General features: G+C 41.4%; 1 protein-coding gene across 2 annotated transcripts in view; it reads left to right on the top strand.

Annotated features, from left to right (window-relative positions):
• SLC6A1 (solute carrier family 6 member 1) overlaps positions 1-25,067 on the top strand; it is a 156,725-nt gene that overhangs the window by 71,042 nt on the left and 60,616 nt on the right. The window contains exons 3-4 of one of the 2 annotated variants that reach the window (XM_075762771.1): positions 5,571-5,774; positions 7,029-9,605. The gene's annotated coding sequence lies outside the window, so the exon portion shown is untranslated. Of the gene's footprint in view, positions 1-5,570; positions 5,775-7,028; positions 9,606-23,823; positions 24,008-25,067 lie in introns of those variants that run through there. The other variant, XM_075762770.1, reaches the window with a different exon arrangement.

The raw sequence follows: 25,067 nt of genomic DNA, 5'->3' as shown, positions 1-25,067 counted from the left end.
ATCTACAGAAAAAAAGCCCTGGATATCAGTAACGATAATGACAGGCTGTCAGATGATAATACTTTGGATCGCTGTATTTATAAATACTTTGCCTTTCCTTTAAAAAGTGGGATTTTAAAATTTTTTTTGCATGTTACCATTGGTATATTCCAGAATCACTCTGCAGCCGATGTGTTGACTATTTATTTATGATTTCCATTAAGCCATTTGGAGCAAAGTGCATATGCCAATATACATGTTGATTGGATTAGCCTAGAGAATAATGGATTTATGAGAAGAGTAACCAGGATTTGTGTTATTTTAAACTGTATCTAAATCACTTACAGTGAAGGAAAAGGGAATAGTAAATCATGAAATTTCAGGGAGCGCTGAAATCAGAATATGATAACAATATCAGGGCTGATAGCTTTCAGGAAACGGCTGTTAAGCAGTGTGCTTTGCAGCTTTCTGCAATAATAATGTCTAAAACCCCCAAGCAATGAGCACCCTGTGAGGGTATGTAATTGCTACCTTCTGTGGTCCCTGAGGTTTTGATATCAGTTGAGCAGTCATGTGTGTGCCTCAGCCTATTGCCAGGGACTCAAAATTACATTGCAGACTCAGAAATGTGCAGCACTTTGAGTAAATCCACACCCAAACCCCGGAAGACTATTTGAGTGTAAAGGCATTCCAGATGGGACTTTAAATGTTAAATTTCATGTCATATCATTTAGCAGGTTAGTTTATCCCTCATTTGTTTCCCATCTGTCATTATTTCACAAAAAATACTTGTAACTCATCAGCCTACAAAACCAGAAAAGATTGCTACCTCAAACCAAAGATGATCACTATAAGATGCAATTTCAGAATAATTACAAATTATAATGACACTATTAGGGAAAATTTTGCTTTGCAGTTGTTGTTTTACTTAGCAAAGTCAGGAGCACTACTTCAGCATTGATTTTGTTTTGTTAGGGGTTTTTTCTTTGTTTCTGCACACACAACTGATTAGATGTGAGAGTGGGTACATCTGTCTGGCAAATCTGTGTTGTGAATAGATTATAACCAATAGGCACAAAAATGGACAGAGACTACAATATATTTGCTTTGTTGGCAAAGAGTGTTTTCAACTGCATTTAGGGTTTAATTTCTGTCACTACCGATTTGGGAGTGAAATTCTGTACATAAAACCTTAGCACATTTGAAAAAAGGGCAGCTATTTATCTGCCAAAGAATAATGAACTGCTCTTTGCTCACCTGAATTTCATTATGGAGGGAAAATATGGTGACTTTTCCAAACAGAAAAAGAATGGCAAAAGCCCAAAAACCAATATAAAAGAAATGCAATGAAACATAATATAATTTCTATTTATAGGTATTCCTCTACTAACAAAAATGAAATATGGTAAACCTCAAAAGTTATTACCTATTTTGAAAATTTAGTTAAATAAAATAAGCATTCTTTTACTCTCCCTGTTTTCTTATGGAATTGGCATGGAAGAGCATAGTTTCTTAGACACTGAGGTCAGTATGTCTTTTTACATCTTCCATTCCACCAATCAAATGGGGAATCCTGCTGCATTGAATTATGTTCTTGTCATTGGTCAGAAAATTCTATTAAATATATAGGACCAGAGGGACTATTATGATAATCTTATATGCAGTTTTAGATTTCATGAGTTGATTCTTATTATTTCCTGGTCTGCTAGATTAAAAAAAAAAAAAAAATCCTTTCAAATAGGCCATGGTCAAACGGCCAGCATCACTGTTGTAGTCATATGGTAACACTTGTGCTTCCTGACAGGACATGTGCAAATGTTTTGGTATAATTTTTCTTTTTCCTTTGTCCTTTTTTTTTTTTTTAGTCACTTGTGCCTGTTCACAGTGAGTAAATATCAAAGCTACCAGGAGTAATATTTGATGGCAGTAGAGGAGAGAATGAATTTACCATAAAATAAAGCTGCTTCTAGAAAGCTGTGAGAGATTTTGGAAGTACATGTGCTTTGGTAAAGCTTTTGACACCATTTCCCACAGCATTCTCCTGGAGAAACTGGCAGTTTACAGCTCGGTCGGGCACACTCTTCACTGGGTAAAAAACTGGCTGGATGGCCAGGCCCAAAGGGTTGTGGTGAATGGAGTTACATCCAGTTGGTGGCCAGTAACAAGTGCTGTTCCCCAGGGCTTGGTACTGGGGCCAGTTCTTTAATATCTTTGTCAACGATCTGGACTGGGGGATCGAGTGCACCCTCAGGAAGTTTGCAGATGACACCAAGTTGGGTGGGAGTGTTGATCTGCTTGAGGGTAGGAAGGCTCGGCAGAGGGATCTGGACAGGCTGGATCGATGGGCCCAGGCCAACTGTATGAGGTTCAACAAGGCTCAGTGCTGGGTCCTGCACTTGGGTCACAACAACCCCAGACAACACTACAGGATTGGGGCAGAGTGGCTGGAAAGCTGCCTGGCAGAAAAGGATCTGGGGGTGTTGGTCGACAGCCGGCTGAATATGAGCCAGCAGTGTGCCCAGGTGGCCAAGAAGGCCAACACCATCCTGGCTTGTATCAGAAATAGTGGGACCAGCAGGACCAGGGCAGTGATTGTCCCCCTGCACTCAGCACTGGTGAGGCTGCACCTCAAGTACCGAGTTCAGTTTTGGGCCCCTCGCTACAAGAAAGACACTGAGGTGCTGGAGCGTGTCCAGTGAAGGGCAATGAAGTGGTGAAGGGTGATGAGGAGCGGCTGAGGGAACTGGGGTTGTTTAGTCTGGAGAAAAGGAGGCTGAGGGAAGACCTTCTCACTCTCTACAACCACCTGAAAGGAGGTTGTAGCCAGATGGGTGTTCCTCTCTTCTCCCGAGTAACAGGTGATAGGATGAGAGGAAATGGCCTCAAGGTGTGCCAGGGGAGGTTTAGGTTGGATGTGAGCAAAAATTTCTTCATCAAAAGGGTTGTCAAGCACTGGAACAGGCTGCCCAGGGAAGTGGTTGAGTCACCATCCCTGGAGGTATTTACAAGATGTGTAGATGTGGCACTTAGGGACATGGTTTTGTGGTGGACTTGGCAGGGGACTCAATGATCTTAAAGGTCAGGGACATGGTTTTGTGGTGGACTTGGCAGTGGACTCAATGATCTTAAAGGTCTTTTCCAACCTAAATGATTCTGTGATTCTAATTGGGAGAACATATTGCAAGTGGCAAAAATGAATCCAGAACTATCCATAAAATGCAGCTGTAGGGAAAAAAAAAGCAGAAAAAGAAAGAAACAGTGAGATTACATTAGTTGTATTTGTGGGGGAACATACATAGTGGTTTAACCTTTGAAGAGATACAAGAGCTACATGCTGAGTGCTTTACTTTGAGGTATATTTGATCTTTGCTCTTGTCTGCCCTAGCTTACTTTGGCTGACTGTCTGGGAGAATTATGTAGTCTAACCTCTGCATTTCTGACCTGAATTTAGAATAGATGTAATTTACCTTGGGTTGTAAAGCCTGTGTGTATTCACCAGTCCCACAAAGTTCCTGCTGTTAAAATTGAGGGAAGTCAAAATGCTGGATTTGTTATTAAAATCTGGCTGTAACACTGTCTGCAAAGGATGAAGGTGTCATGCATCAGTCTGTGCCAATGTCAAGGGTACAAAGACTTATTGCTTCCAGAAGAATTAATGGGTAGGACTAATTCAGCCCCTTCATACTAATGGCCTTCTCTGTATCATACCATTTCAGGGAAGAGAAGAGCATAACCCCAAGAATCAGAATTTCACATCTTCTCATTTAACGTAACTGATTTACTCCCTTTCCTCTTCTTTGAATCGTCTATTTTGACACTCTGAGGGCTCAAAAGGAAATGAAGGAACACTTCTGTTTCATGCATGAAAAGCAGTCTTTCCCTGGACCTGTGGATCTCCAATCCGCAGATATGCTTGGGGCTATGTGTTAGAGCAGAGCACACGTACACCCAGGGTACTCCCTGGGTAAGGAACTCTCCAGTGCCTGCACACAGTAATCCCTGCACTGTACCCATACCCTGGCAGCCACTGGCTGTTGTCATTTCCCTCACAGTTTGACAGCCGGCACAGGTTAATGTAGAGCTGACCCCGTTCTCCTGCCTTGCCAGCTGTGCCCAGAACACAGCTTCTCCCCCATGCAGATGCTTAAACTTCTACAAGTCTAACTCATCCTCAGCAAATTTCTTTCCAGCATCCTGGTCTCCAGGTTTGTGATGACTTAATTGGTTTAGCCTGTGCAAATTCATATGTTGCTGACTCCTTAAGCCTAATTTTTGTGCTACTTAAAAATCCTAAGACATAGATCTAAAATGAAGAGGTTATTTTAAAACAGTAAGTAAACATTATTTACCTTCTATTTTACTTAAAAATAATAAAAACCATAACAAGAAAGGGTTGATATTACATTTGCTGGAGAACTCATGCAATGATATGCTGATTCTGCCATTCCTATAAAAGCAGAACTCAAATGTGGGAAGGGAGAAATGGCTGTAAGGATAAGAACCTGAACAAGAACTGAGAGACAGGAACTCTGCTGTAGACTTTGCCATGTCTTTTAATTCCTTAGTGCTTCAGTTTCCCAATCTGTACAACACACGGTTACAAAATTTAGCTGGATCAAGCCTAAGGAACGGGATGCAACCATACCAAACTCGGCAAAATAGAAATCTCTTCCTTGGGGTTTTCATCTATCCAGTCATATGTTACAGTAATTTCTAAATTAAGTTCTTGAAAAGACAGAAACTAGTTGGTAACAGTAAGGCATTGTCAATCCATTATGCAAATGGAAAAATAAATGAAAGGACCAGAGGACTGGCTAGAACATAAAGTAATTGTGGTTTCATGAGACTAAGCTATTGCACAGAGGGATGCAGAATTAGGGTGTTGTATTATTGTGCAAATAAAAAGGCAAAGAGGGGGGTCTAAGATGTAATGGAAACAGTGCTTCAGGGCCAAGGACTGCTGTGACTCCAGATGTCAGTAGTTTGTTAAACATAATACAAAACAACATAAAATGTAAAAAATGCAACTGGAACAAAAGGTTAGGCTGTCTCTCTCCATGCCTCAGTGAAAAGAATGAGAAGAAAAACAAAGTCACTTGTCAGCTGGGGTTTCTCAAATCTTGCCGGCACTCTGCGATCTCCATTGCCAAAGCAGTTGTATCACTACACAAGCAGCACCCTACCATTAAGCAAATAGGGTCTCTCTCATCCCACCACTACATAAACAGTCCCCCACCATGGAAAAGCATCCTCTCATTACCATGCAGCATCTTGCTATTTCAAACACAGCATCCCACTACTGCATTACAACTCCATTACACAATGACATGTCAGCAAACTCATTAAGTGGCAAGTTTAAGAAAGCATTACTGAACTAAACAAACAGGCCTGCTAGGTGCTCTTTTTTTTAAAGCTTCTCCAACTTTCTTTCATCTTCATAATCTCTATCAAAGGGTCAAATTGACTTTGTGTAACGCCACTGATAGGGGAACAACTTTACAGATGAACTTAGGCCACTAAGTTCAAAGGTCTTACCTGGTGCCTTGGGAGAAAACAGACTATGGCCTAACTGTCCACTTTGCTTTTCCTAGTGCTCATCTTGGATCACCCTGAATAAGAACATTCCTTCCAGGAGAATGAGGGTCATCCCATCTCCATGCTGTTGGACTCAGCTATAACAGAGCTTTTTAATAGAACTTATACTGTTATCTATAGCCTCGACCGTTAGTGTGGACCTAGTTTCCAGTAAAGATACATCAAAGACAATCTTAGAGATTCTCCTACAAAGAAATCAGGTAATGAGGTGAAAGGAGCAGGACTTAGACTCTCTGCTCTGAGGGATAACAAGATTTCAAAACTTCAGCTGTATTTCTAAATGAAACAAAATCATCACGTGTAAAAAAATAATTTTCTGAATTTGGCTTTTTAGAAATGCCTATTCTCTTCTAATTCAACTAAAAATAGTAAAAATTCAAAGCAGCAAGTCATTGCAAACTGTGAAATTAAAATCTAGGCAAGCTTTGGAGGAAATGGCAATAAATTTTATTATACCAGCTGCTATTATTGGTAAACAAGTCAGGTTTGGGGGCATGCAGCTCCTGCTTCAGGTCTGAAACAGAAACAGTCTTTGACTCCTTTCCAGATGCATCATCTGGTCTAATAAAAGATATTAAGTCTCCCGGCATGCCTTGCCTTATTCATATGTTTAGGCCTCTTCTGCTACAATAAATAGTAATAATAGGATATTTCTGTAAGAAAAATGACATTGCAACAGTGTTAGTACTTCTTTCATCAAAACATCATTCAAGAAAAGTGGGCTGGTTTTGTCAAACTATCTTTTTCATCAGGCACAGACTTTCATATTCTGTATAACAATTCAATTTAGCAAAAATTATAAGTGTTCTAAAATAATACATAAACATTGGTAAAATGTGATGATAGCTTTCATTTGGGAAAAGCTTAAACAGGCTGGAAGTGGATCAGAAAGAAGAATAAAACCACATACAGCAGAGGCATTGCATAAAGCCTAAGATCCTATGGCAGTCACAGACACAGGACATGGCTGAGACAAATGATATTATAACAATCTACTGGCAATTTTTAATTTGTCAACAATGGAACCATCTACAGCTGAATTAAAAAGCCACATATCTTTGAGCACAATCGACTCACCAGCTGTGATCAGAGAATGATTGTGCTGCAGTATATATGGCGGGGAAATCTTTTCAGTTTTCCTTAGAAGTATCCTGCATGAGTGACTGGGTAATTCTAGCACAAGGCTATTTTATTGGGATATGTTTCTATGGACCTCATGCCAATCAACACTGGCTTTCCTCATCTGTCATCTGCATGTTCCTAAAGGTGAAGGGCATCCTTTCTGGACAGTTTAGTATTTAAGATTTTTTTTTGGGGGGGTGGGGGGAAGGGCACTTCCCAATTGCTGATGGGGGCCCTCGATACTTTAAAAAGATCTATGTTCACTTTTCCTGGGCTTCTACATAGACATGGCAGGGAATCTCTGTTAAGATCTGCTTGTTCTTCCTGACTAGTTTTTGCTCCTGCACTAGCCGCAGTCACCTCTTATATCCAGACATCAAACCCTTCCACACTGCTGCTCTCCACGTGAGCTAGAGACAAGCCTCTTCGGTGAAATTGAGTCTCCTACATGAAACATTGTGGGACTGGACCAAAGCTAAGTATTCTGTTAAACTTTAATACTGCCTATAACCAAATTCCAAGGAGCTGCTGTACTTAATCATCCTGGTAGCTAGAGCCTGTTGTGAGAGGCAAACCTGCCCAGAAACAGCAAAGGAGACACCCAGCTAAGAGTAGATACCTGTTGCACAGAATAAATCATCATATCCCTTCCCATATTATCCTCTTCTCCCCAGACCAGCTGGTCTGGATGAGCAGAGAGAGCTATAATCCAGCTGCCACCTTATTATTAACCCGCTCAACTCTCCATAATAACATGAGGTGGAAGGAGAGCCAGAGCTGATAGTAGCTCTGTTACTCACCCAAACAGACAGCCGGAGATTGTGTGGAAATATTAAATGCAAAGCAGCCTTGACTGCTGAAAGAAGGGACCTCACAGCCAAGTCTAAGCTCTCACTGAAGTTTTTGGTCATAAATTTTGGTCTATGTCCCATCAATTATGTTGTCTTAGACATTCCAGAGAAGTCATCAGAGACAAAATCAAGAGATTGACAACTCTAGTACAATCACCTCCTCCTGCTTATTCCATACAGCATCAAATAATTCTAATATTAACCTTATGTAGGCAGCGAGTTATTAATTATCTGTGAATGCTGACAGTCTAACAAAATTGCAAGATAATCAGGGTTTTTTCATATAAAAATATGAGTGTATATTTTCCTGAAGAACCACAGGACAACACTGACAACAAGAGGCTAGAAAAAGAAAATGAGCTCTGGAAAAGAAAATGAGCTCTGAAGAGGTTCTCTTGGAACACCATTACCAATCTACAATTAATAAGAGGGTTTTCTCTCATGTAAAGGCCAGCAGAAAATTAAGACTAGATATTTTACACCTGATAGTAGATATTAAAACCATGTCTATGTCCCCAGACATTTTATCATAAAACTGTATATTCTATGAGTGTGCTTGGTTGCCTTGATGTTGGAAAACTGGGAAGGAGAACCAACCTTTCTGTGGGAAAAATTAGTTCAATCTCTAAGAGAAATTCTGCCAAATTTCTGCATCTATTTCCACTGGAAGAGGACCTTGGTTCTCTTTTTGCAGACTGTAACCAATTGTATGAAGTGATTCACAAGAATAACATTGCTTTTTCTTCTCTTTCTGATGAACATCCATCACCCTGTGTCTGATACGCTGTGAGAAACTCCACCTGCTTTTCCTTTCAGAGTGCAGAGCTTAAATTGGTTTAGCTCCCAAGTTTGTTCCTGATTGTTTCAGTTGCCAGCGAGCTTGGAGACAGGTTTACCACTGAAGTTTTCTTAGTGACTTTGTATCAGTTGTCTGTTTGATGGTACCATGGGATTTCTGTTTAATGTGTAACCATAGGATTTCTAATATCTCATTCCCTAGAGCTTAGAACTGCATTTCCATTCCTAGTAAAATATAGACAACCAATCCTCTTATTCTAAGTCTTATATTAAAGGACTCCAACAGTACCTAGAGTGAAAGGTACATTTTGTCCGTGATAACCTCAAGAGAAATTATTCACTAAACTTTTCTTTCTTTTAAATATCACAAAGATGGCGATGAACATCCAGTTGCAGCAGGTGAGATTTTGACTAGTTCTGTAGTATACTATCTGCTGTTACTCATTCTGTATCCCACAGCTGGGCCTAAGCCCTGTATAGATTCACACTCTATACCCTCAATGCCCATGATGAGCATTGACTCCAGATAGTCTTGACACCTCGCTGGTGTGTACAAAATTCACCATCTGCTTGCATGGATCTCTTGAGACTGGAGAGAAACAGTTGTTTAGACTGACAGCTCAAAAAAAGTGTGCTTAGGGAATGTGTCCTTTTCAAAGCAAAATATTCCCAAACTTGTCTTGTTTGAAATAAAACATAGATATTCTCCTTTCTCAAAGGGATGCAGCCCACATTATTGAGCAGTACCTTACTATTTAGATTTAAGATGGATTTTTTTTCATGGATTTGAAATGACTGACTGACTATTAGACACTTGATTGCAGATTCAAAGGGATGGGTGAAGCACTACTTCCTTATCCACGTGATCTATTCCACTGAAAACTTCCAAGAGAGAAAGCTACATAATCCACTTTAATTAATTTCATTAATTTGAATAATAGATGGATATCTGGCCTTCTAAGACAGCTTTGAAAAACTGCAATTTTGATTTCAGCATTTAGAATTTATTTTTCTGGAAATTATCTGTATCTCACCAAAGCAAAACCAGAATGTCTTCACCAGTTCTGCAAGATGCCACCCTTAGAAACTGTATTCCTCTAGCCTGTTTGTGGTATCTAATTGCATTGCTCTACATTTTTCCAGGAGATGCTAACTAGGGAATGATCTCTCCAGTGAAGCCACACAATGCTGAAGCATGTGAACAAGAAGGATCGTTTCCAATACTCAGTGTAATCAGAAGGATACCATCCTCCTGACCAGGTAAGTGCTTGCATGCTCTTGGGCGCTTCTCCTTTGCTTCAGGAATATTGTCAAAGCGCCATTGACAGGACAGCTTCCAAGGCATCTTTACAAATGTGATATACAATGTACCACAAATTCTGACATGACCTTTACGTTATTAAAACATCTTCAATTGTAAAGCTTATGATTGCTATTGTCTCAAATGACAGTGCCTGTCAGGACTGTATAACTGCTCTTTATTATTATGTCTTGTGATTTTGCATTTCCTCCTCCACATATTTTCTTACTACAGTAATGCTAAGTATTTTAATGCTCCTGTGCTTTTGCTTACAGCCCTCAGTTACTTGTGTTTTACTGGTAGTATTCTTGCAGACTGCTGTTCCTGCCATTTATTTAATTTAAAACATTTCTTACCTGCCAGCTTATTTATATCATGCCTCCAAGTGCCAAGACACCTTCAGAGGAATTCACAAACATCCAACATCCAGTAAAAACACTATCAACCTTGACAATGTTTTTTTTAAAACTACCACCTTCTCACATTTGTTTTTCCATTACACATACACGTATGAGTACATTTGTGTGTGCAGCTGCTGAGGTCAGAGAAGGGGAAATAGAAATTTTTTTAACAACTAAGCATCTCCAGTTCCAAATTCCTTAACTAAAGACAGCCAAACTATACGATGGCAAAATAAAGGAAGATAAAGCAGAGTATCAACATTGCAGCTGCACTGCTTAGTGGTAATGGCAGCAGCAGGACAATGTGAATTCACCAACTGACTTAGTGGGAACTGCCATTCCTTATCACAGACAAAGGTCTTGGCTGGACCCAGCCTCAGGACAGTTTTCCCTACAAGGGGCATTCAGCAGCCTTAGCTAAAAGCAGATGATTTCTTTCATCAGTTTCTTTAATGAAACTTAGGGCTTCACTCATACAAAATGACACCTTAATCTGGGGTGAACTCAGGATATTTTCTACCAAAAAAGAAAAAAAGAAAAAAAAAGAAAAAAAGGAAAAAAAAGGAAAAAAAGAGAAGGAAAAGAAATAAATGAAAATAGTACTTTGACTTTCCTATCATGGATCCCATTTGACACCTGAAATAGTCTAGTACACAAGAAAAAGTCCATAGGTAGAAATATTGACTGCCTACCACTAGCTGTTGATATTTGCAAAGGTTTCCAGGGCACCTACATCTCTCACCCTCCTCACTTTCAGGTCCAGAGCTCATAGTTAGCAATATAAAAATCACTAAGAATTGAAGACCTCATTCACTGACACCTCTCACAAATAGGATGATTAATCTTGCTACATCTGTTTAAGAAACTGCCATCACCTGTGTCTTGACAGACATTTTCCACAGGATAATGCTGGCAGATAGGAAAGTGTGCCCTTCTGTACAAAAGCTGGTATGTTATCTTAAATGACATCTTAGTAAGTCTAAGCCCAGAAGTAAAATTAAGACAGCTGCTAGCTACACTTCCTAAGAGTGGCAAACCCACCTCAGGACTGTCAATTGTGTCTGTGCAGAATATGCATTCCCAACAGAGCTACAGGGCAGGAATACTACAGCCACTAATGCACTCCGAATGGTATTCTTTGTCTAATGCTGCCACCTCTGAAGTCAATGAACACTAAAGTCTTATGAACGCTAAAGTGGAAATTTAGTTAGTACTTGTACTCTATGGAAAAATCCTTGTCGAAAGCATAAAGGAGAAGTATAATACATCTTTAGTCTCCTTCTGATCCTACTTTCTAACAAAAGTAAAGTCAGGTTCCCAGGTTAGCCTCAGGAAAAGGGGAGGCTGGTTCATTTATTTGATTTTAGAGGATGATGAATATTATTTGTCACTATTACGTTATGGGACTAGACTTGACAGCTGGTGTTAGACATCATCCATCAGAAATGGACTGAACAGTCTTTTTAGAAAGTGGTAATAAACTTCTGCAGACAATAACCAAGAGGAGCAGGTGCTTAACATCATTTAATCTTACCAGAGAGCACATGCATTTGCCAAGTCTTACTTTTGTGACTGAAAAGACAGGAACAAGCAGGAGAATGGAGGAAAGTCACTAGAAAATTAAGATAACATCAAAACAAGAAGATTTAAAAAGAGCCAAAAATATTCTGAACTCCAAATGTCACTGGATAGCAGAAGATAGACACATTACATATAATCTAATTTATGTTCACTTTGAATCTGTTCTATGCTGCTACATGAAGAAAGAAGGCATTAGCAGGAACAGCTGTGCTGCCTTCATTCCCTTCACTCATCCTTCCAAGGAAGTAATTGCAGTTACAAGATCTTTTGGAGTTACAAGTTTGGGTTTGCAAGACTTTTGTGTATTCCTGCCCACTGGTCAGGGTACAAACAAATACGGTATACCGTATGCCATGTTGTTGTGGTTTAACCCGGCAGGCAGCTAAAAGAACCACATGGCCATTTGCTCACTGCCCCCTGCAGTGGGATGGGGGAGAGAATTGGGAAAAAAAAGTAAAACTTGTGGGTCGAGATAAAAGTTTAATATGACAGAAAAGGAAGATGATGATGGTAATAATAATAATAATAATAAAGAATATGCAAAACAAGTGATGCACAGCACAATTGCTCACCACCCATAGACCACTGATGCTCAGCTAGTTCCCGAGCTGCAGTCCAGCCCCCAGGCAGCATCCCCCAAGTTATGTACCGAGCATGATGTCATATGGTATGGAATAACCCCTTGGCCAGTTTAGGTCAGCTGCCCTGGCCCTGTCCGCTCTTACTTTCTTGTGCACCTCCAGCCTCCTCGCTGGTGGGGCAGTATGAGAAGCTGAAAAGTCCTTGACTTGGTGTAAACATTGCCTAGCAACAACCGAAACATCAGTGTGTTATAAACCTTGTTCTCATCCTAAATCCAAAATACAGCACTATACCAGCTGCTAGGAAGACAATTAACTCTATCCCAGCCAAAACCAGGACACATGTTTATATAATAGAGGGATAGGATCAATCTCAAACTGTTTGGCTTTCAAAACCAGAATCACATTGTTCGTGTTTATCTCAGTTATCAGTATTCACACAAACCAGTCTCATAAGAATTTTATGCCATCCCATCAAAACTTGAAAACAGTTTGGAATCTCATATTTTTATGTTCAAGTTGCGTGTTCTTTTTCTTTATATGAACAGCTAATTAATGTTATCAGCTTAGGTTTCAACTTATCTCTTACCTACAGGACATTTATTTTAAATGTTCTTATCAGAGCAAACCAGAAATGATCTTTACATTGGTAATCTCTTTAGTATGTTAAAAACACTTCTATTTTCCTACTATAAATAACTTTTAGTAAGTTGCGCTTCCTCAAATAATTCCTAACAACTACCTTGAATTTGAACTTTTGAAAGTCATCAAACAAATATCCTTCTTCAAGAAAGATCTAAATGGATACTCTACAGTCATGGGTCACACAGACTGTAAGCCTTTTTTACTCTTTCTAAAACAACATGGGGAACCTTTTCAAAAAGAACACAGTAATTTTGGGTGCTCAACTTGAGAGACTAAATAGGTTTTCAGAGCACTGCTGCTCAGCATTTCCCAGAAAGAAATCCTTTTCTGATTTCTTGAGGATAGACACTTGAAATCACAATCCCTTTTAACAATCTTAGCTTGTTTTATATCTCACTAATAAACCCAATTTGTATTATAACTAAGGTCCCACTAATGCTTCTCTAGCAAGAATTAGAATAAATGCCCATTACGGTTTGAAATTGGTTAGCAATTTATAAAGAGGAGTAAGTCTGGAGTTTTAAGGTGAAATTACATTAAGTGCAATGTAACCAAGTGTCCAAGCCATTGAAGGAAGGGCAAGAGGAAGCACGTTAAGCTCTACTGCATCATTTTCCTCATAGACTGGCAAAGCCTCCCAAGTTCAGCAACGAGCACTGTACCAAAACAGACTGACAAATACTGGACCCCCCAGGTATGTTTGTTGGTTCTGCTTAAACAAGCTGCCTTGGCTGGGAATTGAGAACTCTGCCTTTTTGAATGAGATTTCTGAGTTATTGGAGAAAGTTGATAATAGTTCCCATGCCCTGAGCTCCTCGCACCTGGGGGACATGCAGAGATCCATGTGGGCATAGTCTGTTTCCTAGCACTATGTGTGTCAGAATTGCACTGCACTGCTGCTACGTGCCCAGGAAAAACAACTGGTGCTTTCCAGAAGCATTGGACAGAATTACTGTGGATGCGTAAGCCAGTTGCATAGATGACAGACAGTCCATGTTGCACAAAGTCTGCAAAGGCACTGACCCACACACTTCTGTCTGCAAATTTCATTCAGAAGTACTCTTGCCCTAGAATAAGATACTGGTGCCACTTTGGAAGAATTACACACATCTGTACTGGACACTCGCTTGCTCTTTTTATACCACTAGCTTGTTCTTGAGTTAGGATGACAAGGTGGCAGAGGCAAGAGAGATTTCCTTTTCCAAACTGCTGCTTTTCCAGCCACTGCTACAGGACTGGAGTGTGTGGCATCCAGGAAATTATAGGGTAAGGACTGAAGAGACTTTTAAAAATTGATTTTCTTAGCACACATAGAAAAACAGTGCTGGCTTCCAATGTGCTTCTACCATTAACTGTTACTGGGATATGTGTGTCTGAGTGTGTGCACATATGGTGTTTGGTTTGTTTTGGGCTTTTTCGACACATGTAATTCTTTTTTAATAACTTTATATAGACATCAACAAACGGCGAGACACTGTGCTAATAGTACCATACAAACACCATCATCAGTAGAACCCAAATCAAAACAGGAAAATGTAATACCTGCTTATTCTCCCAGTGAAAACCCTCTCCCTCCTGTTCTGCCAGCTAAAATTGATTTTAGAACTGCTTTTGCAAGGCGTCTCCCATTTATCAGGCACCCATGGCCAATTTTGTTGGTGGGCTACAAATATCACATTTGGGTTAGAGTTACATCCCAAAATAAACTGAAATTGAAAATTCATTATGGAGGACTTCAATGTCTTTGCAAGGATACAGCTTTGAAAACTTCAGAAGAGGACAAAAAATACTTTAGTACATTTTTGCAAGATGATAGTGTCTCACCCTCTCCCCAGGAAATTAATCAGAGTGTAATCAAAATATATTTCCAGCTGCTGAAGTTCACTTCCTCCCTTGTAGATTTTTCTCACATAAATCGAACCTCAAATTCAAAGTCATGTTAACTTGACAGCTGTTCTCATAAGCTTCATGAAGTGGCAGTATCTGTTCTTATCCCTATTGTGCTTTCTGTAGCCCTGCTTGATGGGACTTCCTTATACAGAGATCACACATATGGGAGAGAAAAAAAACCCAACACAAAACCCCCTGTAGCTAATATTTACTACAAATCAAGCAGAAACTTCCTAAGCCACAGTGGAATACACATAGTTCTCACTTATTCAGAATTGTGACTTTTTCTTCCAGTATTCCCACCGGAGCTTTCCAATCTGAAGTGAGACAATTTATGGGTTGAGATAAAGACAGTTTCATAGGTAAAGCAACAGCTGGGTGCACAAGCAAAGCAAATACAGAATTCATTCGCTATATCCCATTGGTAGGCAGATGTTTAGCCATTTCCAGGAAAGCGGGGCTTCATCATGCATAATAGTTCCTTGGGAAGACAAATGCCATAACTTCAAATGTCTTCCACCCCTCCCCCTCCTTTTCTCCAGCTTTTATTGCTGAGCATGATGTCATATGGTATGGAATATCCCTTTGGCCAGTTGGGGTCAGTTGTCCTGGCTGTGTCCCCTCCCAACTTCTTCTGCACCCCCAGCCTACCTGCCGGCAGGGTAAGAAACAGAAAAGTGTGAGAAACAGAAAAGGCCTTGACACTGTGTAAGCACTGTTCAGCAATAACTAAAACATCCCTATGTAATCAAAACTGTTTTGGTCACAAATCCAAAAAAAACATACCAGGTACTATGAAGAAAATTAACTCTATCTCAGCCAAAACCAGTACAGGAGGAAACAAAGAACAATTACAGCTGCAAGGAAAATATAGGGCAGGTAGAATGTAATTACCCAGGTTGGAATATGGCCAGAACACTGGGGCATACTGTTCTTACTCTTGTGAAAAGAACAACAAAAAGTACTCACACTGCAGCAGCCAGGCTCTCTAGTTTTGCTTTATCTAACCCACAGCACCTCCATGGTGCTGTTCCCAGCAATGTAGTAGCCATAGGCTGGTATTGCTCCTAGGGAACTAAACCCCATTGCCTTTTGATGTTTATTGCCGTAGGTACGAAGACTGAGGAAAGAGCCAAATCAATTCAGAGACAAAACCAAAACCATCTAGGTAATTTAAAAGGACATGCTGTCAAACTGCAAAGCACAGCACCACTGAAATAGGCGGCTGCTAGGAATCCAGAATCTTCAGGTGACTTTAAAAGTTATTTGAACATCCTACCAGAGGAAAAAAAGCAGACTAGAGAAAGAATAATAAAAAGAAGCATCAAAATTTTGAAAATATTGCATTATTGAGCTAGAACTAATTAATTTGCCTAACTATCCTGAACAGGCACTACAAACACACCACTGAATATAGTCACAGTGCCAGGAGAAAATGGAAAGTGCTGGTAGGCTCCTAAAATAGCACTAAGTCCAGTAAATGGCTCTGCATACTAAAATCACAGTTAAGATTTTAATATTTCTTTCTTTAACTGATGTTAATGCCTGACATATGGATGAAGGTATCCCAGCTCCAGAAACAGTATACTGAATTACTGGAAGAGGAGGGCAGAACTTCCACTGTGGAAGATTTTGTCTTGATAATTCAAATTTAAAACCTGAATTAAATCATTATCAGTTTTTAATCTCTTTCAAAATAGATATATTTGTATGTTTATTTTATAACTGTGAATATTTTTATCATTCATATGAATGTTTAGTACTACATTGAATGTTACTCGGTTCTTCACCTCAACAAGTTCCCACAGTACAGCATCTGTGTTCCTTGGTGAAAACAAGATTGTGCTTTCATGGATTTGAGGACTCTCTTTTCAAAGTTCCTTTTAAAACTTTCTGATATGGGTGATTAGGTTAAGTTGGTAGCTTGTTAGGAGATAAGTGGAGGATGACATTACCTTGAAGCAGTCTTTCTTCATAGAGAAAAATCCAAGTTTTGTTTTGCTGAATAACACATAACTCAGAGACTCCATTTCTTGTTCTTCTTTCAGACATCTGGCACTTTCTAGAATGTCCCCTCTGAGTTAGTAACAGAAATGTTCCTTCTCACTTCCCTTAGTCAGACAGCTCCACCGATTAGTGCTATAGTTCCATGAATGTAGTCCCTAGAAAATCCTCTTGGCTCAAAAAAATCAGGTCCTATGCACAGGCATGTACTTGGTGATGCTCCCATTCTTTCAGTAAACTAGTTTGAAACAGAAACTCTTATATTTAGCCTCAAAGATTTTAAGTTTTTGCATTACCTGCCTTATCGTATCAAAAAAAAAAAAAAAAAGCATTGAGAGAAGAGCTTGATTTCTTTTCTGCAGTGATGTCTAACTTCTTGAGGTGTGAAATTTGGAGGCAGGTTTGTCAGGTAATAGTCTTGCATTGGACAAATACTACCTTTGTCTTCAAGGTACACTATAAACTGAGGGCTTGGATACATAGAAGTGTTACAAGAATGAGAAGAGGTTTACTTTCCCCTCAGAGGGAAAAAAGATGAAAGTGTAATATTGGTACTTGTACCCTTTAAAACCTGTTCAAAGGTTTGTGAAGGATGGATCTTGTGCTTATACAGTCATCCTTTCAGGTTTTAATTCCCCTCTGTATGAGCGAGACACCAAACCTCATTCACACCAAGCAATATATATACACAGAGCTTAAGATTCTGCTCAGCAAGTCAAACTGCTTCAACGCAGCAAGATACCAGTTGCACAAACAGGAGAAACATGCTGATGAGATTCAATTAAGTGGTATAAAAGAACTAACTCAATTGACTTGTGCATTTCTAAGCACATTTCCCACAGACGAGATCCAGTAACCCCTAAGAGTGCAATGATCAATGAATCGAGTACAAAGTCCTTTGGATTTCTCAAGTTCTCAAACACTGAAACAATCAATTCTGAAAGATTTTTTTGAAAAAGAGAAAAAAAATTATTTGCTATAGACTAGAATGGTATGTGCAAGCCCAATTCCTGGTACAAGTGTCCTGCAATTAGAAAACCATATATTTTAAGCAATGTGTTTTGTGTGCCTCTACAGAGAAGAAAGGTAAAAGGTCTCACTAATTCCTCTGTGCTGTTCACTGATAACTTAAGCAATATTTTCAAGGTGAAAAAAAAAAAAAAAGCTATGAGGAGCTGCTCTTTTCTTCCCATGACATCCGGGAGTGAGTTCACCCTGTGCTCCATCCATATAGTCTGTGAACTACCTTCTTTCCACAGGATTTGCGCTGTTGCAGCACAGTGGTGCTGGTGCCATGCAGCAAGGCTATGTGAGATAACATGTTTCTCTGCAAGAAGAGGTCTTCCTAGACAGCAAGGTGCTGTTCTTTTCAGAAAAGCACCCAACACACTGTTCTGGTAGGAGGAAAAATATCATGGCTAGTCCCAGATTAATTTGATGTGGTTTGGGGTATGAAAATAATGTTAATTGCATTTTAAAAACCAATCTCTCTTTAGCTAATATCAATAAACAGTAAAGATCAGTCTTAATGCTGGGATCCCTGTTGGTTTGAAGCACAGTGTGCTGAAGAAAGCAATTTTAAAAACTTTTTTGGATGAGAGGAAATGTTGGCACTGCCACCATCTTTACAGCTATTGTCCCTGATGAAACTGGCTTTTGCTACTTCCTCAGCCGTACAAGGCCCTCTATAGTCTCTTTTCTCCTTTGTTTGAATGCTGCGATGAGAGGCTCAAATCTTTTGTCCCTGCTATACTTAGTATTCTTTCTTGTATGTAATAGTTTTCTTTCCCTTCCAGATGTTATCAAAGTCCAATAACTGCTCTTGAGAGCCAAGACAGATGTAAGCTATTTTTTAAAAACACAATTCAAGCCAACTTTCTTTATTTGAGATTTAAAAATATAATGAAACATTATGAATGCCTTTTAATGCTATAGAAATGCAAAAATAAGTGCTATAATAATCATTAGATTATTTATCATCATCTGTCAAGGCCAAATCCTAGCTCTAATAGCAGTCACCATGGCTAGGCTCCAATGCAATTATTATCAGGGACCTGCTCCAAAGACCATCGTCAAAGTCAGTGAGAAACTTTTCCCCACTGAGTTCAGGGTACTTTGGATCAGGCTCCAAACTGTCTAAGCTTGCAGAAGCTGCCTTTGGTCCTCCCAAAGCCAACACTCACAACACAGAGGTTGCTGTTGGTGGAGATACTTCAAGACAGCAATGTCCACAGCACTGCCTGGAAAAGTTTGGCCAACCAGCTTTAAAAAAATAGCTAAGTCCTCTCCTTTGTTACATTTGGTCACTGCATCCCTTACTGTCACCTTAACAGTTGAGGTGATGCTGATCAGTCTCAGTATTGTCACTCATGCTTGAGGATCCTTCAAACGGATAGTGACTATTGACTTGGCAGGTCAAAAATGCATTGCAGCTTGGACAGCAAGTTACTGAAAAATGGCAGTGAGACCTTTTATTTTCCTAGGTTCTCTGCTTCATGCTTGAATAAGGTAAGGCATAAGGAGCACAAGCTAAACTGTACCAGCTAAATACTTCCAAATCTAACCCAAGTTTGCCAAAGCAATATAAAGTTTTCATTGCTGTTTGACCCTGTGAAAAGGGGTAGCTTTCATAGTGACACACATTCCTGCTGGTTTTAATCAACACATAATTAATAGCAAATTATCATCATAATAGCATATTTCATCCCAAAGGCTCCAAGAGCTCTTGATAAAAAGTTGGCCAAATGCTGTACTTAATTATACTCATGCAATCAAGTTCAAAGAGGGTGGATGTTCTTTAACCTCTGCAATGCGGCCGCTTCCAAGAAGGAACATAGCATCTGCTCATCAGCACACACTGCTTCGTGCAATGAGAAAGGGCAAGAAGTTAAAGACTCTGAAAAAGTCAACTGAAACTCTGAGCAATCATTACTCAGATAGGAACTGGCTGAGGGAAATGTGAGTTAGTCTTACGCTAGCTAGTACAGAGAGAATGCTATGGGATCTTGCATGAAAAATGTTAGACAGAACCTTAAGATTCAGCTGATTCGTTTCCAACACTCCATGCAAGCACCTTTCTGCTAGTAAGTAATGCCACACTGTGCAGCACCTGCGTGATGACATTTCTTATTCAAGTCCTGGCTAGCCATAACCTTGCTGAGCTTTTGAGATCTGATGATTCATAACCAAAAGGGTAATGACCACAACCTTGATAATTTAGCAAATTATTGGCAACAAGGCTAATTGCCACTGCAGGATATGGTGCTTGAATATAGTACATTACTCAGCGCACGATCTTTATTTGCTGTGAGTTAGTTCCTATCTGATATCTATCCATCAAAAGCTGCAATATCAAAAGAACAAAAAGCAAAGAACAACCAACACTGACCATAGGGATGTATTTTCCTTTTGGCAAAAACCCAGCAGTATAAATGCTACCTTTTGGAAAGATTACACTCTGGAATTGTTTAGGCAGTTGACAAATAGAATGATCAGAACTACAGTCTGTTTGTTGTGTCATCTAGAATAGCATTAAAAATACTGTAGTATGTAAGGTTTGGCAGTATTAAAACTGGCGCAAACATAGCGACAGCAATAGTTCTTAAACCTGCCAAAACAAGTAGTGAGTTGCTTTGTACTTATCAGTGCAACTGTCTTCTTCCTTCAGGTCTGCAGAAAACAGCTTCTAGTTTACACTCATTTTCAGTTTCCTCAACTGTTTCCTATCACGTTTAATCACATAGCCCCTAATATCGCCTTTCTTAGATTGCAAAGGCAGTGCCTCAGTAACATTTTTTGCCAAATGCACACTGTTGGACTCTCCAGACTAGCCAGGTTACGCTCCCTTGAAGGGGAATCAGTGCAGAGTCACGCTAGGGAGACAGGCCTGTGCATCCAGGAAACATACATTCAACAGATTTCCCTAGATATGCCCTTCTGAGTCATCAGCATGCCAACACAGCAGGCGAAGCCTAGCACATTTATAAATAATCTGTGGGAAACTCAGGGGAAACTCCTCCCTCATAGGAGATTTTTAAACAGGATCTCCCTTTTCTTAGATGTTTGTAAGGAATTCTGCAGCATACAAGAGTATTAAAAATCAGATACTCAGTGAGTTCAATGCACAGACAGAGATCTTTACGTGTAGGTACGAAGAGCAGTACAAGTGTCAAGAGCACCACAAGCTTGTGCAGCCTGTGCTGAAATCCATGCTGTATTCTCATGGCTTTTAGTTTAAAGTTAGCTTGGACACATCTGCATGACTTTTAAGTCAATATAACTGTAGCCTCCCAAATCTCTGAGTTATGATGGAACAGTAGCAGATCTTTTTCAAGTCAATGAACTGTAGTATGACATCCAATTTTAAGTAGAACTTTCCACTGGACCTTGTCACAGCTCTCCCAGCAGCTAAAGCTTAAATAGTTAGAGATTATGACACTGCCTCCAAAACAAATCACAGACTTCTACCTTTCAAGGGATCAGTCAGGAAAAAGCTGTAGGCGGGAAGGGAAGGGAAAGGTCTGTGACACTACAGCACCAACTTCCAAGCATATTGGATACGTAGGGTAATTTTAAGTTTCCAAATCTGTCATGACCATAATCAGACCAAATTGAACTGAGGTGATCTGGAAATCTACTGTCTTAATACAGGTGCACTCCTGACATGTAGATGGCGCACACGGTGACCAGAAGCTCATGAGCAACAATTTGGGAATCACTGTGCTAGCGTTTGCTCTGCACAGTGTTGGCTATTAACGGAATTTGCCACAGAATATATTCTTTTAATGTTGAATTACCCTGCAAAATTGGAGCTTTCAAGTAAGAAGAAACACATATAGGCTAAAGCACCTCATTCAAAAATGTGAAGAGAAGTGGAACAAAATCTACCCGCAGATGCAGATGGCTAGTTTATGTAGCTACTGGTCAGATGGTAGTTCTGACCTTTCCAACACAAATTGTCATGGAGGCAAACGACAGCCAACCCCACTGCATTGTAACCAGTGCAGAGGAAATCTAGACAGTCACACGCCACAACACGGCAGGTAACCCACAGATGTCATACCAGATGGTGCCAAGGGAGCGGGAAGGGCTGTAGCCTCTTCTGTACTCATGGCACATCCATGCCCAGAGAAAGGTAGTTCTCCTGTTTAAGATCCAGCCTCAAGTGAACTGAATAGTTAGTATTACGCTGAGAGCAGGTCTCAATAACTGAATATATCCTGTATTTAAAAAAGATGAGTCAACCAGAACCAAAACTTAGTCTAAACACAAGGAAAATAGGACTATGATGAAGACAAGGGCTAATAAGTGCTAATCAGTAGCAAAATCTATAACCCTGAAGTAACAGTAAAAATGCCAGAGCAGGAGTTATTCATCGCAACTGTATAAATCAGACAGCTAGAATATCATTAGCCATTACCTTTTCAAACCACATGGACAAAGAAAATTCCTGATTATTATGGTGGATTACAGGACAGCCCAATTATTAGTCTCAGCATAAATACTCCTTGTAATTAATGGGCAACAGTGTTAAACTCTGCTAACGTATTTTCCACATTAAAACTCACAAGCAAGTCATTGAAGATTTTATGCAATCTGGCAACCCCGCACAATTAGCTGGGTTTCAAAATGGTAATTAGCCAATTTTGTGAGATGTATCCTCTCTATCTAGTAATGTCCTAGTAATAAACATTAGTGTTTATATTTGTTGCTGTATGATTATCATGTGTTAAACATTAGTTCACACATCATCCTTGAATTCACACAGAGCAATGTAGACATGAAGACGACAGACAAAAATTTGGAGCGGGTTCATAATCCACTGAGGTGGTAAATGACAACCAAAAAACTCCTCCAGGCCTGCTTGGGAGGAAAAGGAGGCTAGGTCTTCCTGACCTGAGAAGTGTATGACAGTGCAATGCATGTTGCTGGTTTTGTTACCAATTTTGTGTGTAAGACAACAGATGTTAGCAGAAATTGTGAATGTTACTTCATCTTCTGAACACAGAGGTTGTGTTTTACTGCAGTGAAGCATACAGTACAGGACACAGGACTGACTTTTCTACTCCGGTGATGGCTACTTTAATCCTGCTGCAAGAGAAACCAGCTTACCTTGAAAAACTCTCTAGAAGATGTTCTTTTGGTTCAGTCCTCTGGCCAGTTGTCAGTGTCATTCACTCATTTCTGAGTCACCTGTGAAGTCAAAGGCGCCAATGTTTTTTCTTCTAGCTGTTAACGTTCATCAGACGTCTGGGATGCGGCCATCCTTGGTGAAACACCGCATACCATGGGAGAGCATCTGCCTTGCGACATCTTGCCCTGGACAGGGCTGTGTTGCTCCAAGGTGTCACCGCCGCGGTGAGCTCAGGCCGCTCTTGTCTCTGCTGGGGAACATGCCATCTAGAGAGCCGGCCGGGGATTTCTGACTGGAAATCTTACAGTGAGAAGACATCACACTGAAAAGGATACCAGGAAAGCTGCAATTCTGACTGTTTCTTTTCCCACATTTAGACATTTTTGAGGAAGTTTGGGAACGTGTCTACGTTTCAGCACCTTCAAAACACAGTTCTAAGCTTGCCTGTTTGAAATAACTTTCCAGATGGAAACATACACAACTCAAACTCAGTCAGAAAAGTGTTAGTTTAGCTCTCCAGACTTGCCGTTCTTCTTTGTTCAACTCTTGTTAACTCGGGCCAAGGGGACACCAGCAGTGGCCACACTGCTGAAGGGAACTGATCTCCGGCACGGGTCTGCCTGACAGGGTCCTGGAGACGGCCGAGGAGGACGGGGTGAGTCGGTAAGAGGTGTCGCCTCCAGGCAGAGCGATGGGGACCCGGCCTGCGGCCAGGCGAGGCGGGCCAGGCCTGAGGGGGAGGAAGGGGAGCCGCGGGGCCGGGGCGGGCCGGGCCTGAGGGGGACGAAGGGCAGCTGGGGGGCCGGGGCGGGCCAGGCCTGAAGGGGAGCCGCGGGGCCGGGGCGGGCCGGGCCTGAGGGGGACGAAGGGCAGCTGGGGGGCCGGGGCGGGCCGCAGCCCCCGGGTCCCGCCGACGGACGGTCCCTCTCCTCAGGGGCGGGCTGGGGGCGGGGCGGGGCGGCGCGCGCCCGGCCCTGCTGCTGCGCGGGCGCTGCTGCGTGGGGAGGGCGCGGCGGAGCGGCGGGCGCCGAGCTTTAAATGAACATTACAATCGCTCGGGGAGGGCAGCGCCGGTGGCATCAGCGGCTCTTCTCCTTCTTCCTCCTCTTCCTCCGCCGCTGCGGCAGGTAGGGTGTGCGCGTTTGAACGCAAACTTCAGTCCTTCCCCGTGCCGCGGCACCCTGAGGCGAGGCGAGGTGAGGTGAGGTGAGGCGAGGCGGGCGGTGCTCTCCGGCCTCGCGGGGGGACACCGCCGTGCCCTTCCCCGGGCGGGCGGGCTGCTGCCGGCGTCGCGGGGCGCAGCGGGGGACGCGGCCGCCCTCGGGAGAACGAGGGTGAGGCGGCACCAGCGGCGTCTCCTCAGAGGGCGGCGGAGCCTTGTGGGGAGAGGGGAGACGGCCCCGCCGAGGAGTTGGGGGCGGCCGCGGGAGCCGCTGAGGTGAATCCCCCGGGAAACGGCCGCGGGCGGTCGCCTGTTGCCGTCGCGCTGGTGGCAGCTCAGGGTGCCGAGGAGGTTCGCGGTGACACTTCGTTTCTTTCCGATGTACCGTGCCGAGATCCGTTAAACCTTCATCTTAGCCGTGCGTGCCTTCCTAGCGGCACGGATCTCCCTGTAGACGAAGAAGGGAGAGCAGAGGTCTGCCTGACCTGCGGGGCATTCCTCGGCTCTCTCGGGGAACGCGGGGCTCTCGTCTCACTGGAAACCTTGAACAGCCTCGTCCTAATAAAAGTTATTTCCAGAAGGTGGAGTGTTTTTATTTTCTTTCGTTTAATATTAAATGTGTTCCAGTGCTGTGTTAGTGTGTAGCAGAGCATGGATTTCAAAACACGAAGTGTCAGTCTAGTGCTCTGTTTCTAGCTTGTTGGTAATGGATTTAAAGATTTAGTTATAATTTCAGTTCACGTATTATCTTTGCTCAGTTGCTTTAGAACTCGTTTAAACTGTATTTTCATCAGAGATGAATGAACTTTAAAGAAAACGAGGTCAGGCATAGATTCCGGGCATCAAACCCTTTTCGGGTCCCAGAAATAGCCACAGAAGTAGCATGACCGATTCTTTTTTCATGCACGAAGCTTTTTAATTTTCATTTTTGTTGGAATTTCTGACGGATACTGGAGGTCATCAGCTGGATGTTTTCAGCTTAGTTTATTAAAATAAACATGCTTCCTAAGCTTGCATTCTTATCC

The sequence above is a fragment of the Balearica regulorum genome, chromosome 10, assembly GCF_011004875.1.
Source record: "Balearica regulorum gibbericeps isolate bBalReg1 chromosome 10, bBalReg1.pri, whole genome shotgun sequence".
Lineage (NCBI taxonomy): Eukaryota > Metazoa > Chordata > Aves > Gruiformes > Gruidae > Balearica > Balearica regulorum.
Note: the sequence above shows the minus strand (reverse complement) of the source record. Positions and strands in the feature narration are given on the sequence as shown.